The sequence below is a fragment of the Pristis pectinata genome, chromosome 3 (genome assembly GCF_009764475.1).
Source record: "Pristis pectinata isolate sPriPec2 chromosome 3, sPriPec2.1.pri, whole genome shotgun sequence".
NCBI lineage: Eukaryota > Metazoa > Chordata > Chondrichthyes > Rhinopristiformes > Pristidae > Pristis > Pristis pectinata.
This window is the reverse complement of record NC_067407.1, coordinates 40,725,013-40,744,672: the sequence shown is the minus strand read 5'-3', so window position 1 is coordinate 40,744,672 and position 19,660 is coordinate 40,725,013. Positions and strand designations below refer to the sequence as shown.

At 40.2% G+C, this 19,660-nt stretch overlaps 1 protein-coding gene across 2 annotated transcripts in view; it reads left to right on the top strand.

The window, feature by feature from the left end:
- pde4ba (phosphodiesterase 4B, cAMP-specific a) overlaps window positions 1-19,660 on the top strand; it is a 416,670-nt gene that overhangs the window by 48,771 nt on the left and 348,239 nt on the right. The gene's annotated exons all lie outside the window — the stretch shown is intronic.

The following is a 19,660-nucleotide window of genomic DNA, read 5'->3' as shown; positions in this document are numbered from 1 at the left end:
AGGTGCAGGTTTGAGCGGAGGAGGCAATTGCATTGGGTGGATCAAGGTTGTGAGGACCCAAGCAATACAAACCAAGGACGTTTCTGATATGTTATGAAAGATTTGGCGGCAGTTTGTCATGAATGGACTCTGTCAGTGGTAGATAACCATCAGGGGACAGAAGAAAAGATTCACGGATTTTTCTCAAAAATTCACGGATTTCCTCGCCCCTTAGGGGAGGGGAGGTAGTTATTAATCAAGAGCTTGCATTTCTTCTAGCTATTGTTGCCCTATCTGAATGCATGTTTCTATTTTAGGTTTGGCAAAACTAAATTTTTGTATGTGATCTTTGTGCCTGAGTAAATCTTTGAATGCCATTGATGCTTCTGCATGACTACACACTAGATCTATGTTTTCTGTAATTTCAAAAGGCTCCTATAATGTGTTTCTTGACATTAAAATCTGCTCAATCCAGATCGACCTGCTTGATAATTCTGTGGAAGTGGCAATATAAGTGGCTACAGTAAATTCTATAATACAGTGCAGTTTAATCTAGAAAACCTTTTGTCCACATTAAACACACAAGATTAGTAATTTGACTCAAAGCTCTGGTAATTCATAGTGAAATCTGGGCATTTGTATGAAACTGTTTGTTTAGAAGTGTGCTGTCATGCCAGTGAGGTACAAATAATTTGTAAGGCTTTATGGGTCATGATGATGGATTCACAATGTTATTAATTTACATGATCTTAATTCAGAAACTTAATGCTGAGAGCTCACACTAGGAAGAAAAATAATCAAGGAGGCAGCTTAAAAACAGCAGAATAAATTGAACAAGATTTTTCTGAAACTATTATTAAGACATAGTACCATGTATGTTTAAAAAGTAATGAACAAGTGGAGAAGTTATTTAAAGTTGTAAGGGAATGAAGGGAATGCTGGAAATTCTATCTAGAGGACTAGAGTACAGTGCAAGTTGGAATGTAGATGTCTAAAAATTCAATTGCATCACACTTTTGTTTTTAATATTATAGAACTATAGAACAATACAGCACGATACACGGCCCTTCGGCCCACCATGTTGTGCCGACTTTTAAACTACACCTAAGACTATCTAACCCTAATTATGCAGCTGAAGACCTGAATTTTTCAGCTTGCATCATTTCTGGAGTGTGCCACATTTGTCACTAATGTGACTTTCATTTCAGGAGGACAGAAAATGACATGATACAATGTATAACATTCCTTTTAAAGCATTGTGAAGGATCTTGGCCCACATTTTTCTGGACATCACTGGGACAACCTGGTCTCCGGCACAGCAGCAGACCAGGACACCTGTCAGGAGAATTGGTTTCCTAACTGGTGTCCTTTGTTTGGTGGTGGATCTGCATCAACTCTTCCCATCATTCCCTGACCTGTTTCCCCCCCCCCCCCCCCCCCCCCCCACTCAATTTCCCTTACTGACCTTCATTCTGCCTCTCCAAAAGCATTACAACATATTTATTGTTGTTATTAAACTAAACTATATTTGAATTACTGGAAAATAAGACTATCTTTTTTGAAGTTTTAAATATTTTAAGAAATCCAGTTCTAGGAGATTGTTGATTTATCTTTTAATGGTTGGTTCTCCTGATAAGGTACTCGAGAATTTCATATGTCCTTAGTTTTGGAAGCTCAGATCTTGTATTAAAAACTGACCTAGTATCAATTGTCATTTATGGAAGGAAAATTCTTGGACATGTACATTGATACTAGGTCAGTTTTTAATATAAGATCTGAGCTTTATAGGTTTTCATTTAACCCTGCTTGGTAAAGGTAGGAGATGAAAACTATGAAATTAGGTCAACCATGATCTAATTGAATGATAGAGCAAAGGACAAAATAGCCTATCCTCTGTCCTGTGGTAGAATTTGAACTGGATTATCAGTTAAGATTTAATGATCCCAGTATATATTATTGTATCTTTTATTCTATATTCCTCACTTTCTCAAAGAAGCCTTATTTGTTTTCAAAATTCAATTTTGTTTATTAAAAATATAGATCACGTTAGAATGATAGTAATAAACTGCCTGTGTGTATTTCTGGTAATCTCATCAGTTTTTCCTCCTCTGTTAGATTTGTTGTATTTAAAAGTGTGTCATTAACATTGATCTTTTCTAAATGTTTACACCAGATATGCTTCTAGCCACAGACCAAATGACCTCAGTTTAACAAATTGTCTTTTATAACATTTAATAGAACAGCAAAATACTGCTCCTTCACTCTGGAGCACAGATATACAATGGGCTCAGCACACAATCGTTAGTCTGTTCTAACAAGCTCAGTTATACCAAGGCTATTATACATGACTTGTTTACTAAATCTATTGTATGTCTTTGTACAAGTGACAAATGTATGTGCTTTGGCCCTTTGATCTACTTGTTATCAAATATAGATTCCACTTTATTTCCACTCATACTCACTGCTACCAGTTCCATTGTCCCTTTCTATTTTATTGGATCAGATGCATGAAATTACATTTTATATTTAGAGATGACAAATATTACTGAAAAATATTTAATAAAAATTACTGTAAGACATCAGGCAGCTCGGAGAACTCTCCCAGAAATTACTAATGGTCAGATAAGCTGTCACGTTCAATACTTTTCTGACCATAAGCAGCAAAGCATATTGACCAAATTAGCAAAAACACGTCTGTTTACTGAGTATAAACATAACGATAAAATACAGGTGAGCTAATTAATTGGCTTGAAAATCTAAATAACACAGGTTGAAAGTTAATGACATTCTGTCCCTCACCTTTTTAAAAAAAAATCTCTATTTTGTGGGTTTGATTGTCACTGGCAAGGCTAGCATTTGTTGCTGATCTTCCCCATTCTGTTAGACCAATTGGTTAGGAGCATATTTGCAATGACATTAGCACATTTTTCCACTTTTTTTTTTGGATTTATTATCATCCTCATTTTTAAAAAAAATTTATTTCAAAACTTCAGTCACTTCCAAAACTTTGGAACTGGATTTGATGCATTTGAAACGTATGGTCTGATTACAGCAGCCTGCATAATTTCATTATCAAAATATAATTTAAACTCCAATACCTGACCATTCTTCTTTTCGAACACTTCCAACAAGATGCCACCATCAAACATGTCTTTCTCGTAGCAGACACTTCAAGGTACTGAAAGATACCACAAGGATCTCTGCAAAATCCACTGGAAAGTTGGGCAAACTTAGGAGCATCTTCTCCTAAGCCAACATCTCCAATATTGAAACTTTAGTTACATTCAACTCTGTTGGGCAGCCCATATTGCAAATGTAGCTCAAGACTCCAGAAATGGACACTATTCAGAGCTCTGTTTTGGGAAGTTATTACCAGGTGGACAGATGAAAAGATTCATAAATATGCTCAAAGCCTACTTAGGGAAAAAATGCAGTATCTCCACTGACTCCAGGTTCCTTCTCCAGAATGGAGAGGGAACATTTCAGGATGGTACTGAGAACCTCAAGTCTGTTCATTCTCCACTAGAAGGAGCTCTATCTTGCAAGCTACCCATCTGCATGTGTTGTTGGGCACATCTTGCCCCATCTGTGGAAGATTCTGTGGTTTCTGCATTGGCCTCATCAGTCATCTCAGAATCCATAGAAATAGGATAGAAGAGTTCTCCTCATTTCTGAGGGACTGCCTAAGAAGAACAATAAAACTGGTATTTTTAATTTTAGTTGTAATCTTATTGGAGCCATTAAGGCCCAGAAGGTTCAATATTTTCATTCTGTTGGCTTGAATAGGCAGATCCAATTTGCAGTCAGTACTCGGGCCATGGTTCATTGTTCCATTAAGTTATTGAACTGCAGAAAGCAACGGAGATCATTGGTGATACGAGAATGAATATCTAGCCACTGTGGTGCCAGCAGTATTCCCTGGGCACGTGAGGGAGCAAAGGCAAGTAGTGGGGTGTGATGTCATGTGGAGATGTAGCAATGGCCAGGGTTTTTTGATTGGGAGGAGTGAGGGGGCATAATTGAGTGTTATTCAGTGTATAACTATGATCAAAAATGGGATAGAGCACTTCTCTTTCTAGCTCCTCATTTAGTAAAGACATGCGTTATTGGCATTGGCCAACAGGGCTTATTGTAAGGACTGCTGGTTCATGGTATCAGCTGCCTCTGGGCACAGCAGTATTACAAGGGGATGCCAAATGTCCATTAAATACTTAATTTTTGTGTGAAAGTAAAACCTATTAAATGGAATGTGGGGGAAAATGGCCAAGAACAGTAGTCGTGGAAGTATGGGGTAAATATTCTGTTGCTTTGCTTAATATTAAGACAAGTTCATGGAATCATAAAATATTTATGATATGAGACAATTTCTCCCATTTTGTCCATCTTGGTTGAAAGAATTCCCCAACCAAACCACAGTCTCCAGCAGTAGGTCTGTAGCTCTGCAGGTTACGGCTGCTAAGTGCATATCCGAGTATTGTTTAAATGTGATGAGGTTTCTGCATCTACCATTCTTTCTCAAATACTGTATTCATGATGCATACGGTAAGTACTATTGGGACAGGTACTTCTTTACATTCAGCGCATCAATGGCACTCATGTTTTCTCCTTTAAACAATACATCCATTTGAGATGCTGTTACACAGGGCACATTTTCCCCCAGTGGCAGCAGAGCCTTCGACTGTAATCATTTTCCATGGTGGACCTGACCACAATTTCATGCAGTGAGTTCCAGATGCCTACCACCCTTTGGGTGATCTTGCACACCCAACCTCAAACCCCACCGCACCCACCCCCCCCCCCCCCCCCCCCACAATCAGGTGTTTTTGCATTTGATTTGCATTTTTATTTGCACTCTTAACTTTATAGTCCTGTACTCCTGCTAAGAAAGGCTTGATCAATCGAATGCCAGTAAAAACATAAGAAGAGGACTATTTTTGATATATTATCTACAAAGTGGCAATAGCAACGGAATGAAAATGCACATAAAGAGAAAGTTCTAGTTGTAGAGGAGAGTTTAAAATGTAAATGGAGTGAAATGGGCTGGATGTGGCCTACTAGCTGGAATCACCACCTGTGGTGCCTGTCTATCCAGGCTTCTCTTTCCCAGATACAGAGGCCCAGATAATCAACCCTCAGCACCCAGGAGTCCTGCAAGGTGTTGCAGGCTCTGAAGGGCAGTAGGCCTCTTGCTCGCTGTGGAGGTCCCCTCATTAATAGTTTAAAGAAAACTTTATTTATACGACACAGTAACAGGCCCTTCCGGCCCAATGACCCTGCACCACCTAATTACACCCATTGTTAACGTACAAACCTGTATGTCTTTTGAATGTGGGATGAAACCAGAGCACCCAGAGGAAACCCACACAGTCATGGGGAGAACGTACAAACTCCTTACAGTCAGCAGCAGGATTTGAACCCTGATCGCTGGCGCTGTAACTATGCTACCGTGCTGTGTGTTAAAATATTTCTGATGGTTGGAGGACATTTTAGAAACTACTGGCAAAAAAGAAACTGCTGGAGGAACTGTAAGCTGAGCAGCATCTGTGGAGGCAAAGGAATAATCAATGTTTTGGGTTGTGATCCTGCATCAGGACTGAGAATGGAGAGTGAAGGTAGCCAGAACAAAGAGGTGAGAGGGAGGGGGTGAAACAGGCTGGTTGGCTATATGTGGAACCTGGTGAGGTGAGGGATGATGAGCAGATGGGGAAGGGAATAGGAAGGGGAGGCCTGGAGAGATGAAACCCAGGTGGATAGGTGTGAGGGTGATGGAGAGATGGACATTGGAAAGGTGAACAAAGGTAGAAAGAACCTAAGTGGACTAGTAAGAGTGGGAAAGGAACACGGACAATGTGTTAACTGAAATTGGAAAATTCAATGTTCGTACCATTTAGATTGCAGTGGAATATGAAATGCTGTTCTTCTAGTTTGTGTTTTGCCTCGCTGTGGCAGTGGGAAAGACAGAGGACAGACATGTTTGTGTGGGTAGGGTAGTTGAAGTGACATGCAACTGGAAGCTCAAGGTGCCCATTGTGTTCAGAGCATGGGTGCTCCACAAAATGATCAGTGACAAGTAATATTCTCATCGCAAGTCTTGGGCAAATTCTATCTCCAACAGGAGAGTTCAGACACCTGTGCTTAACATACAATTGCATCACCGTTGCCAGATACCTTACCATTAATGCCCTATCCTCATCCAGCAACCACCTTCATTGATATCCTAGGAGTTGCTATTTACTGGAAACCTGACTGGATCAGCCACAAAAATACTGTGGCTTCCATTTTCTAGGAACCAGTCAGGATTGTGATGCAATACCCTCCACTTGCCTGAATGATTGCAGCTACACCAGGAAGTAGGGCCATTTGTACAAAGCAGCCTATTTCATTGGCACTGTATTCCTTCACCCTAAAATCCTGTAACCTTTCCATCAGGGTGCAAAATGGCTTCATTGTACAGAATACTCAACTGCAACTCTTCTTGGTTTATAGAACCTTCCAAACCATCACCTCGGGCAACAGACTCAAAGGAACATCTGACCTGAGTTCCTTCCAAGTTGCACACTACCCCAGCTTGGAAATATCACTGTTTCTTCAACCCTGGGTCAAAATCCTGGAATCTCCTATCTAGTGGCACTGTTGAAGAACCTTGCTATTGGAACTTGGGGTAACTTAAGAAAGTAGCAAACCACTGCCTTCTCAAGAGCAGGTAATGGTGAAACATAAATGTTAACCTTGCCAGCAGCAGCCAAAACCCATGAATATAGTAAGCTTTAAATTTCATTTGAGCCAATGGATGAAAATCTTTTTGACAGGTTTGTGTGTTTGTTATATTTGGGTAATATTCAGCTTTGTTTCTGGTGCAGATGAGAATGTTAGATGCAAAATATGGTTCAAAATGGATTTGCATTCTACATACTTAGCATTTGACAATTACTGCAGCTGATTTCTTGATGTTGCTGATGGTTGTCAGGTGTGGAACTTTGACCAATTATTGGGTTTTGACATCCTTCAGCTTGATCTAAACAAAGAAATTCACCACAATAAAGGAAGCAAGTCTTGAGGTAATAACAACGTAGGCTGGATGCAGCAACTTTAATGTGATAGATGTGCTACAATAGTTATTTATCAATGCACAGACACAAGCTACAAAATTGTAATCATGGGGTTGAAAGTTTATTATCTTTGACAATTGCCTTGTGTATTAAATATTGTTTTTACTTTACAAATACAGATTTGGATGTACCATTTGCAGGTTTGTGATTGACACAAAATCATTGCATGTATTGGACCTTTGATTTGTATATTTAAAAAAAAATAGCCAGGTGTGCATGAATTACTGTGATTAGTCCATTCCTAAAAGATTTAACTTGATATGGATAAATATGATATTTCATATGGTGTTGGCCGTCATTAGTTGGGGTATTGTGTTCAAGAGCTGCGAGGAAATGTTGCAGCTCTATAAAACTTGGGTGAGACCACACGGAGTATTGTGTTCAGTTCTGGTCGCCTCATTATAGAAAGGATGTGGAAGCTCTAGAGAGGGTGCAGAGGAGATTTACCAGGATGCTGCCTGGATTGGAGAGCATGTCTTAGGAGGATAGGTTGAGCGAGCTAGGGCTTCTCTCTTTGGAGAGAAGGAGGATGAGAGGTGACTTGATAGAGGTGTACAAGATGATAAGAGGCATAGATCGATTGGACAGTCAGAATTTTTCCCAGGGTGAAAATGGCTAACATGAGGGGGCATAATTTTAAGGTGATTGGAGGAAGGTATAAGGAGGATGTTAGAGGTGAGGTTTTTTTATACAGACTGGTGGGTGCGTGGAACGCACTGCCCGCAGAGGTTGTGGGGGCAGATATATTAGGGACATTTAAGAGACTCTTAGATAGACACATGAATGATAGAGAAATGGGGGACTTTGTGGGAGGGAAGGGTTAGATATTAGAGCAGGATAAAATGTCGGCACAACATTGTGGGCTAAAGGGCCTGTACTGTACTGTAATATTCTATGATGTGCACTGGGAATGGAACACTGAATCCACGTAGGGTTGTGTTTAGGGCTGTGGCTTTGTGGATGATATAATGCATAGATTTTGGAACATAAGAACATAGGAGCAGGAATAAGCCAAATGTTTGTTCAAGCCTGCTATGCCAATTTTCAAGATCATGACTAAGTTTTTAACCACAACACCATTTTCCATTGTTATATCCCTCAATTCCTTTTAATATCGTGAAATCCATTGATCTCTGTTCTAATGACTGAGCCTCCACTGCACTTCAGGGTACAAAATTCCAAAAGTTTGCCACCCTTTAAGTGAAGAAATTTCTCCTTGTCTCAGTACTTCCAGACTCTGAACCCTGGATCTGTTCTCCTGAGTTTTCCTGCATCCAGCTTGTCGAGCCCTGTAAGAATTGTGCATGTTTCAGTGAGATGCCCCCTCATTCTTTTAAACACGAGAATACAGGTCGAAGCTACTCGATATTTCCTCATATAGCATACCTGGCATCCTAGGAACCTGTCTCGTGAGCCCACCTAGCAAGTATATCACTTTTTTAGTAAGGAGTCCAAAACTACATAGTACTGCAGGTATAATGTCATTAAGGCTGTACATAACTGCAGTAGGACATCATTACTCCTGTACTTAAATCCTTGTGTAATATAAGTCAAGGTACCATTTGATTCACTAATTGTTTGCTATATAGTAATGCAGCCAGCAGAACTGCTGCCTCACAGCTTCAGTGACCTGGATTCAATCTTGACTTCTGGTTTGTCTGTGTGGAGTTTGCATGTTTTCCCTGTGACTGTATGGTCCATTTCCCAAAGACCTGCACATTAGTCTGTTAATTGGCCTATTTTGTGTAGGTGTGTGGTAGAATCTAGGGGGACTTGATGAGAATGTGGGGTAAACTTTTTAAAAATGGGATTACTGTAAATTGCCATTTGATAGTTGGCATAGACTCAGTAGGCTGAAGAGCCCATTTCCATGCAATGTGAATATATGACTCTGGAAATTCCTGAAGTTACTGACTGGTCCAGAGCACCAAATGTGTTAGTTTGCTCTGTTTGATTTTACATGCTAATAGTGGAGCCCAGTCTTTCTGAAATAGCTCGGCTTAGTATTATGCTGGTGAGTCATCTTTGGTTGCTGGTTTCAGGAACTTGTTGACTTCAATGGAAATTGTAGGGTTTAGGATTAGGAGGCCAAGAGAGAAAGTGAATTATTTTGCTTTAGATGTTAGATTAATATTTCTAATTATTTATGAGTTAGTTATTTTGTTTATAAAGATTTTTAAGTTTGCATTACTCTTTTATAATTTATAACACTTAATGCCAGGGCCTTAAGTTTAAACTCCCTGGCATCATTTACTGCTGGCAAAACTGGGAATGGAGCTTTGTTATGAGTCAGATTGTTCAGTGGGATTTTGAGGACAATGTCTCCTCACCGCTCCACTGCTAATGCTGAGCCTGTGTGGTGAAGTCCTGGATGCTTTGAACTTGTGAGATTGGTACATTTCATGTAGACCAGCTGAATGCTGATGTGGGGAGACAGGACTGAGGGAGCATGATCTGGCCCTAAGTATGTACACCTCCACTACTGTGACATGTTTTTGTATTCATCCTTGAACTGGGGGATATTTTACCCATCCTGCTGGTTTGAGGGGTGTGAGATCTGAGTCGAATACTGCTCCCAATGAACATAGTTCCATAATTTAACCACATGTGGATGTGGGCTTTGCTGGCTGAACCAGCATCTAGTTGCCCATCCCTAGGTGCCCTTGGGAAGATGGCAGTGAGCTGCTGCCTTGAACTGCTGCAGTCCTTGAAATGTGGGTATGACCACAATGCTGTTAGGGAGAGAGTTCCAGAATTTTGACCCAACAACGGTGAAGGAATGACTATATATTTAGAAGTCAGGATGGTGTGTAGCTTGGAGGGCAACTTCCAGATGGTGGTGTACTCATGCTATTGCTGCTCTTAAGGTTGTGGGTTGGAAGATGCTGTCTAAGGAGTCTGGCTGAAGTGCATCCTGTCGATGGTACATATAGCCTCTACTGTGCATCGATGGTTGTGGATGGGGTGGCTATTGAGCAGGCTACTAGGTCCTGTATGTTATTGGGCTTGAGTGTTGAAGCTGTACTCATCCAGGAAAGTGGAGAGTATTCCATCACATTCCTAACTTGACAAAGTCAAATCAAAACTAAGCTGATGTTCTCAGTTACAGGCCATAAAATGCCTTGGTTGGAAATGAAAAAAATTTCTAGTTAAGATGACCCTTTGCAAAAGAAACCTATTGCATTTTGTGTTGATGTTTTTTAGATTTTTATTACAGAAGTTGCAAGTGCCTTGGACTTTCAGAAATGATACTATCATTGCAGAGCTATTAGTTGGGTGCAATTCCCTGTTGGTTTAATTTATTGTAAGAAAATATTAACTTGCATCTTATGGAAGCAGCACCAGGATGTCATTGATCATAAGACAAGGGAGCAGAAGTAGGCCATTCGGCCCATCGAGTCTGCTCCAAAGAAAAGCGAAAAAAGAAAAAGAAATGAGAAATTTGGGGGGGGGGGACACTATTCTAACCCCTATTTCCAGCCTTATCCCCATATCCCTTGATATCCCGACTATTTAGATATCTATCTCTTCCTTAAACTCCTCCAATGATCTGGCCCGCACTGCTGTACGTGGCAAGGAATTCCACAAATTCACCACCCTCTGGCTAAAGAAATTTCTCATCTCTGTTTTAAACCTGTACCCTCTAATTCTAAGATTGTGCCCTCTGGTCCTGGACTCACCCACCAAAGGAAACAGCTTGACCACATCTACTGTCTGGTCCTTTCAACATTTTAAATGTCTCTACGAGGTCCCCTCTCATTCTTCTGTACTCCAGTGAGTACAGTTCAAGAGCTGACAAACGCTCATCATACGTAAGCCCTTTCATTCCGGGAATCATCCTTGTAGATCTCCTCTGAACCCTCCCGAACATCAGCACATCTTTCCTAAGATATGGGGCCCAAAACTGTGCACAGTATTCCAAATGAGGCCTCACTAGTGCCCCGTAGAGCCTCATCAACACTTCCTTACTTTTATACACTATACCTCTTGAAATGAATGCCAACGTAGCATTCGCTTTCTTTACCACCGATCCGACCTGGTGGTTAACCTTTAGGGTATCCTGCATGAGTACCCCCAAGTCCCTTTGTACTTCGAATTTTCTCTCCTAGATAATAATTTGCCCGTTTATTTCTGTTTACAAAGTGTACAACTGCACATTTCTCAACATTGAATCTCATCTGCCATTTCCTTGCTCGTTCTCCTAAACTATCTAGGTCTCTCTGAAACCTTCCTGTCTCAATACTCTACTCCTCCACCTATCTTGGTGTCATCCGCAAACTTAGCCACAAAACCATTTACTCCATCGTCCAAATCGTTAATGTACAAGGTAAAAAGAAGCGGCCCCAACACTGACCCCTGCGGATCACCACTAGTAACCGGTAGCGAACCAGAACGAGATCCTTTTATTCCCACCCTTTGCTCCTTGCCAACCAGCCAATGCTCCACCCATTCTGTTATCCTACCTGTAATTCCATGACCTCCCATCTTATTAATCAGTCTCTTATGCGGCACCTTGTCGAAGGCCTTTTGAAAGTCTAAATACACAACATCTACTGCCTCTCCCTTATCCACCCTACCTGTGATTTCTTCAAAAAACTCCAATAGGTTGGTTAGGCAGGATCTTCCCTTCACAAAACCATGTTGGCTAGGACCTATCACCAGTGCCTCTGCTTACCTCTAAAGCCACCTCCTTCAGAACCTGGGGATGCACCTCATCCGGTCTGGGAGACTTATCAGTCTTTAGCCCATTTAGTTTTCCTAGCACCTTCTCTAGTAATCTTAACTGAACTCGGTTCCATTCCATGAGACCCCTGACTAACTGGTATATTGCTGATGTCCTCCACAGTGAAGACCGATGCAAAATACTCATTTAGTTCTTCTGCCATCTCTTTATCATCCATTATAATCTCTCCCGCACCATTATCGATTGGTCCTATATCAACCAGTGTCTCTTTTATTCCTTATATATTTAAAAAAACTCTTAGTATCCTTTGGCTGTAAATTATTTGGATGGTTGCAGATTGTGCTGAACAATACTGAAACTACAATTTTCCATCAGTATAGAGTTTCAAGGAAGTAAAGTCAGAGAATAGGTATTGCTGTTGTTGGCCCTATCATAAACCAATGCGATTTGAGTACAATTACTTGTTGCGTAGCTTTGAATTAATTCTGAAGTATTTTCTCTGAGCTCTGGTTGCTCTCTCCTACTTGTCTTTTATAATACCTGATTAGGCTAGAAGTAAATTCAGATATTTTCTACCTGGTGTTACAGAGAGATGTTAAAGCTTTTTGATTTGTAAGGAAAAGAATTTTACTCTAGCTGTGCTATTTTGTTTTTTGGATTTTGGAATGTGTATGTAAGTGGTTCCATAACAGTATGATGTTTTACACTATGATTACCACCAATGAAGTGAATACTAATATTTATCACTATTCTTTATTTAAATAACTAATGACTGCATCAGTATAATGGAATGATGCACTGCCTTTGCTTTTTTTTAGCTGTAGACTGGTGATGCTTTTGCTTATCACAAGTGAATAACCAACATAATTTAGTTTACGTTGGTTCTTTACTATTCTTTACTGTAAATAAATTTAGTCCTTTACTGTTGCATTTACTTTAAATGTTTTAATCCATCTGGACAACATAGATCAATTATAGTTTGGGTAGATACCATTGCAGGGATGATTTATTCTTCCTTTGTGGCCATGGAGGTTTTTATGCAGTGTTTTCATAACAACTTAAGTTTCACATTTTAAATGTTCTAGGTATTAAACATTAATCAGAATATGAAGAACTGTTAATATCTCCAGTAATGTAGTAAAAATGTTAAATATAATCCCTTGCAAACCTTTGTTCAAAATTTATACATGTAGTTGTTCCTAAAACATAGGATAGTAATTACTAAAGGGAGATTTGGAAACAGAAAATTAGGAGTAGGGCGTTCAGCTCTGACTCCACTCTGCCATTTAATGCAATCAAGGCTGATCCTCAATACCACATTCCTGCTCTCTCCCCGTATCTCTTGATGCCTTGTTTTGTTGACCCAATCCCTCCTCAAACATAAGCCCTGACATCCCATGCATTGTTAATGTTTTATTAACTTAATTACTGAAGAGGAAATGTATTTAATTTTACATTTCATAGTGAACCTGGTTCAGTAACTGATTTCCATGTAACTTGATATCCAGCTATATCCTCAGTAACTTTAACTGAGTCATACACTATTTACAACGGGCACTTGAATTTTTTTTTTCTGAATTAAGTTTAACATGTTTCTCTGAGGCATGTTCAGGCTATAATGGACTCTAAGGATGAAGAAATATTATCTGAAATGGTCCAGCTGGTTTTAAGAGGGATTTTCAGCATGTTTCTGAGAACTGATCTCGTCTTTGGATGATCCTCAGCAGGTGAAATGCAAGGAGACAAAGAACAGAACCCTGATGAACTCGATAGATAATTGTGATGGTGGCAGGAATATGACATCTGTACTTTTAGTTGTAATAATTGATGCTAGTTTGGAAATGCCCAATTAGTGTCTCATTAATGTGAAGTTCTGTATCTTGTTTTGGGGAAATTTGTCTTTTAGCTTTCTATGGAAATATTTTCAAGTTATTGTTTACAGCCATGAAAGTAGTCCAGTGAAGATGCATGAAAGTTTCAAGAGTCAAATAGTTATTGCACCATCTCAGTGCTTACAATGGTGTTTAAAAAGTACTAGTAGTTGTTTGATCTCTTTCAGACAAGTATAATTCTACATTTTATCAGTTAACTTATTAAAGTAGAAATAAACTGGGTTTCAGAATTGAGAATAGGCTTAACTTGAAGCGGAGCAATATTATGCCCATTTCCAGTCCTCGTAGCTCCCAGCAAGAAATTAAACTCCTAACTTTACAGCAGTATCTTTGTTATGACTAGAAATGTTTTTCTTGAGTAAACATATGTTGACTATAGTGCAAGATGCAAATTTCATCTCCAGTCTCACGGGTCTGACAAACCTTTCACATTTACTCACCAAACAATTAGCTTTTATTGAAAAGGGTTCCCAAGAAGCCGTGCCATTTAAAAGGCCACCACTGAACCTTCATTCTTCCTCCTATTTAAGGTTGATGAAGACTCTCACACATAGCTGGATTGCCTTTCCCATTTGACAAGGCTTACCCTTGCATTCACCCTCTGCTTTCTAGCCTCTGCATCATTCAAGTTTGCTAGCACACATCTCGCAGTTTGTGGCTCACTGCTACAGTAGGAGCGTTACCCAAATTTGACATTCAACCAGAGAAGAGTTAACCTAATTTTCCTTCAGTAAAAACAGCAGATAAGGCAGACTCTAGGATATGCTAAAACTGAAGGTTTCCCAAAAGTTTTAGGCATTCAGAGACTACCTTTGTCGTATAATCTTTGGAAAACTGCAGCGATTTCCTTTTGGGAGAGCCTGGCTGTAGGCCTAGATTGTGTCATGGTCTCTAGGCACAAAGAACATGCTCTGTCTAACTCTCATACTGTAAATAGTAAGGTTCTTCAGTTGGAAAATAGTAGGATGCTTCTTGCTTGCAGTGAGCCCCTTTTGCAATTATGAGGCTAAGTTCTGGCAATTGAGAGATCTCACAACAGATCAACAGAGTATGGTGTGCTGAAACTGCAACATTGCAATGTTACACTGGCATAACCAGCAACTCTGTTTTTGAAACCCTGTGTTAGAAGATAACTATCTTTATGGGACTTGATTTTAAAAGAAAGCAATATTAAAATGTAATTTCTAAACTAAATATTCTAGTAACATGAACAGACAGATGTGGACTATAGCCAGCCACTCAGATATTTTTGTCAGTCAGAATTTACTGACAGAACTGCTGTAAGTTATGACAGTTAATTTTTGTATGTGGTTTATGTACAACTATGTTAATTTGTAGCACTTTCTTGATGTATTACCTAGATTTTATTGAGAGAAGTTGCTGAAGTTCCTTTGTCCTTTACTCTTGAGACTTCAATTTTTGAGCAAGTTGACTTTGTTTGCAACTGAATATGTTGCATGCTGTGAATTATTTGCCTTGAATACAAAGTCAGTCAGTGGGTAATGGGGTTGTGGTTGGTGCAGGTTTTGAACAGAAATCAAAGGGCAAGATTTAAGGACATTAGTAAAATCAGGAGTTGGATGGCTAAATGAGAATGCCAATGTCAGGTAGACCAGATGTGTGATTGGGCAAGGGGATGTGAAAGAAGCCATTGTTTGCACATTAACCTCAACTGGTTGGTGTTGTGGTAGCACTGTGGTTCCCATTGATCTCCAGGGCTTGTAAGAAATCTTTGTTTGTGAACTGCTTGTACTCCTGCCCACCGATATCACATTATTGGCAGAGTTAGAGAAAAATCCAGTCACTTTTTTTTGCTCAGTTATTTCCAGGGTATGTCTTAATTTTGGTGGATTGTGAATACTGGATGTTGCGATGCACTGGCAACAAAATTTAGTATGATCAGAGATCCTGCACAGTTGGAGTCAAGTCCTAGGAGTTGAAATGGTTCAGACTTCATGAAATGGTTCAGACTTCATAAACCTGATGCTCACTTGGCCCTAGATAACTTATTATCTCTTTGAATGGCAGAACAAGCACAAAGCTAAATGGTCTATTTCTGTTCCTACTTCTTTCAATGTTTAATAGCATGCAATCTGTCCTCAGATGCAAGACCCTATCTTAAGAATCAGTCTAGCATATTAGTTCTTGCTAAAGAAGACCAAACCTGTAAATAGTATTCCACCAAAGTCTAAGGCAATTGTAACAAGAATTTCATATTCTCATACTTCGGCTCCCTTAAAATAAAGGCTATCATATCATTAACCTTCCTAATTGCTTGTGGAACCTAAACATAAAGTTCCCATACTATTCTACCTGCCACCTTCTTGCCCACTTAATTCATCCATGTCCATTTGCAGACTGTTTGCACCCTCTTCACTATTAATTTCCCCACATAGCTTTGTGTCATTAAATTTCTCCTTCCAAGTTGTTAGATTGTAAAGAGTGGCAATTTTATCTTTGCTTTTGGGATTCTAGTGACTACACAACAAAATGCCTGACGATCTGAAAATAGCTTATGTTATTCCTAGTGTCTTTTAATCGAGCTTTATCCATTATCATATGTTACCCACCACCATCCCCAACCCCATCTCTATAAGCCCTTGTGGGGCAAACTTCTGTGTGGCACCTCATCAAATGTCTTTGGAAAATCCAGATATAACACATTCACTCTTCATCTGTGCTGTTAGTTTTGTCCTCAAAGTTCCTCCTTCATTAGAAATATTTCTTTTTAATATCCTGTTGCCACCTTCATATAAATGCATTTCAGGATTTCCAGGTTAACTGCGATTTTTGTTTTTTTTCTCTTTCTCTCTCCTCAAACAAGTGTAGTTGCACTTGCTAGGTTCCAATGCATTGGAATTGTTACAGACTCTAGATTTTGGAAGATCTCCAGTAGGACATTCATAGTCACCTCTTTTAGAAGCCCAGGATAAATGCCATTAAGATCACTGATGTTTTGAGCTTTTCATTCCTTTCTGTCCCTCAGTCTCTATACACCCTTGATTCTCCACAATTTCTGATTATGATTATTTTATCTTCCTTGAAGATATTTGTTTAAGAAATTAGCTATTCCCTTTACCCCGTTACTGTTCTTCTTTTTCTCTTTGCTATTCTCTCTTACTTGCAGAAACTCTTGGTATCCTTTTACATTTCTTGTTGGCTCTCATGTTCTACCTTTACACTATTATCAACTTTTTGATTTTTTTTTTTGCTCCTCTAAATCCTTAAGCTTGCTGTTTATCATGGGGATCTTGATCAGCTATGTAAGTGGGCTGAGGAATGACATGACATTCAATTTAGATAAATATGAGGCGTTGCATTTCTGGAAGTCAAAACAAGGTAGGACTTTCAAAGTGAATGGTAGGGATCTGGAGAGTGTTGTAGAATGGAGGGACCTAGGAGTACAAATACAAAGTTTGCTGAAGGTGGTGTCACAGGTAGACAGGGTGATGGAGGTGTTTGGCACACTGGCATTCATTAGTCAGGGCACTGAGTGCAGGAGTTGGGATGTTATGTTGCAGATGTACAAGAAGTTGGTGAGACTGAACCTGGACTATTGTGTACAGTTTTGGTTACCCTGTTATAGGAAAGATGTCATTAAGCTGGAAAGAGTGCCAAGAAAATCTATGAGAATGATGCCAGGACCTGAGTTATAGGGAGACATTTGGACAAGTATGTGGAAAGGAAAGGTTTGAGGGATATAGGCCAAATGCAGGCAAATGGGACCAGCTTAGATGGGCATTTTGGTTGGTGTGGACGAGTTGGGCCAAAGGGTCTGTTTCTGTGCTGCATTACTCTGATACTGGTAAAGAAGGCCGCAAGTGACATGTTGGCCTTCAAATCAAGAGGATGTGAATACAGGTGCATGTATGTCCTGCTACAATGATACAGGATTGAAAAAAGCATGCAGGAAACACTTGGCAGATCAGGCAGTGTCTGTGGAAAGAGAAATAATTAACATTTCAAGTCTGAAACTGGAATGACAGACTTGGAAAAGAGAAGAACAATTTGGTTTTCAGTAGCTGAGAGATGGGTAGAACAAAGACCATATTGGTATTGGTTTATTATTGTCACTTGTACCGAGATAAGTGAAAAACTTGTCTTGCGTACCGATCGTACAGATCAATTCATTACACAGTGCAGTTACATTGGGTTAGTACAGAGTGCATTGATGTAGTACAGGTAAAAACAATAACAGTACAGAATAAAGTGTCACACTACAGAGAAAGTGCAGTGCAATAAGGTGCAAGGTCTCAACAAGGTAGATCGTGAGGTCAGAGTCCATCTCATCGTATAAGGGAACTGTTAAATAGTCTTAAGTCTGGTGGTTCGTGCCCTTAGACTCCTGTATCTTCTGCCTGATGGAAGAGGAGAGAAGAGAGAATGACCCGGGTGGGTGGGGTCTTTGATTATTCTGGCTGCTTCACCAAGACAGCGAGAGGTAAAGGCAGAATCCAAGGAGGGGAGGCTGGTGTCCGTGATGCGCTGGGCTGTGTCCACAACTCTCTGCAGTTTCTTCCAGTCCTGGGCAGAGCAGTTGCCGTACCGAGCTGTGATGCATCCAGATAGGATGCTTTCTATGGTGCATCGGTAAAAGTTGGTGAGAGTCAAAGGGGACATGCCAAATTTCTTTAGCCTCCTGAGGAAGTAGAGGCACTGGTGAGCTTTCTTGGCCATGGCATCTATGTGATTTGACCAGGACAGGCTGTTGATGTTCACTCCCAGGAACTTAAAGCACTCAACCCTCTCGACCTCAGCACCATTGATGTAGACAGGTGCATGTACACCGTCCCCTTTCCTGAAGTCAATGACCAGCTCTTGTTTTGCTGACATTGAGGGAAAGGTTGTTGTCATGACACAATGTCACTAGGCTCTCTATCTCCTTCCTGTACTCCGACTCATCATTATTTGAGATACGGCCTACTATGGTGGTATCATCCGCAAACTTGTAGATGGAGTTAGAGTAGAATCTGGCCACACAGTCATGAGTATATAAGGAGTATAGTAGAGGGCTGTGGATGCAGCCTTGTGGGGCACCATGTTGAAAATAATCATGCTGGAGGTATTGCTGCCTATCCTCACTGATTGCGGTCTGTTGGTCAGAAAGTCAAGGATCTAATTACAGAGGGAGGTGTTGAGTCCCAGGTCTCGGAGTTTGGTGATGAGTTTGCTTGGAATTATAGTATTGAAGGCAGAGCTGTAGTCAATAAACAACAGTCAAACATAGGTGCCTTTACTGTCCAGATGCACCAGAGCTGAGTGTAGGACCAGGGAGATGGCATCTGCTGTGGACCTGTTTCAGCGATAGGTGAATTGCAGTGGGTCAAGACTGTCTGGGAGGCTGGAGTTGATGCGTGCCATGACCAACCTCTCAAAGCACTTCATGATGGTGGATGTCAGAGCCACTGGTCGGTAGTCATTGAGGCATGTTACCTTGCTTTTCTTTGTTGTCCAGATAGGTTAATGGGGGCAGTTACAAACACATCATGCTTTTTTTTGTCTGTGTAATGTGTTGATAATAGCAAGATTGTGGGACATGACCAGCAGGGCCATACTACACTAATAGAATAAGAAAAATTTGAACCAAAATGACTGGCAGAAATGGCCAGTTCTGATGCGGACAAAAAAAAGAGCGAATTACCTAAAGTTGGAGAATTCATTATTTAGTCTGGAAGGCTGCAACATTCCCAGACAGAAGATGACCTCAAGCTTGCATTGGGCCTTGTTATAACAGTGCAGAAGGTCACTGTCAGAAAAGTCAGAGTGGGATTGTGAATTAAAGTGATGGTGCTCAGAATCACTCCTATGGACTGAATGCAGATGCTCCGCTAAACAATCACCCAATTGGTTTGGTTTCTTCAATGTAGACTACATTGTGAACACAAATGGAGTACACTAGATTGGAAGAAGTGCAAATGAATTGGTCCTTCACCTGGAAGGACTATTTGAATTTCTGGATAATGGGAGGGGACAGAGGTGAAAGGATGGATGTTGCA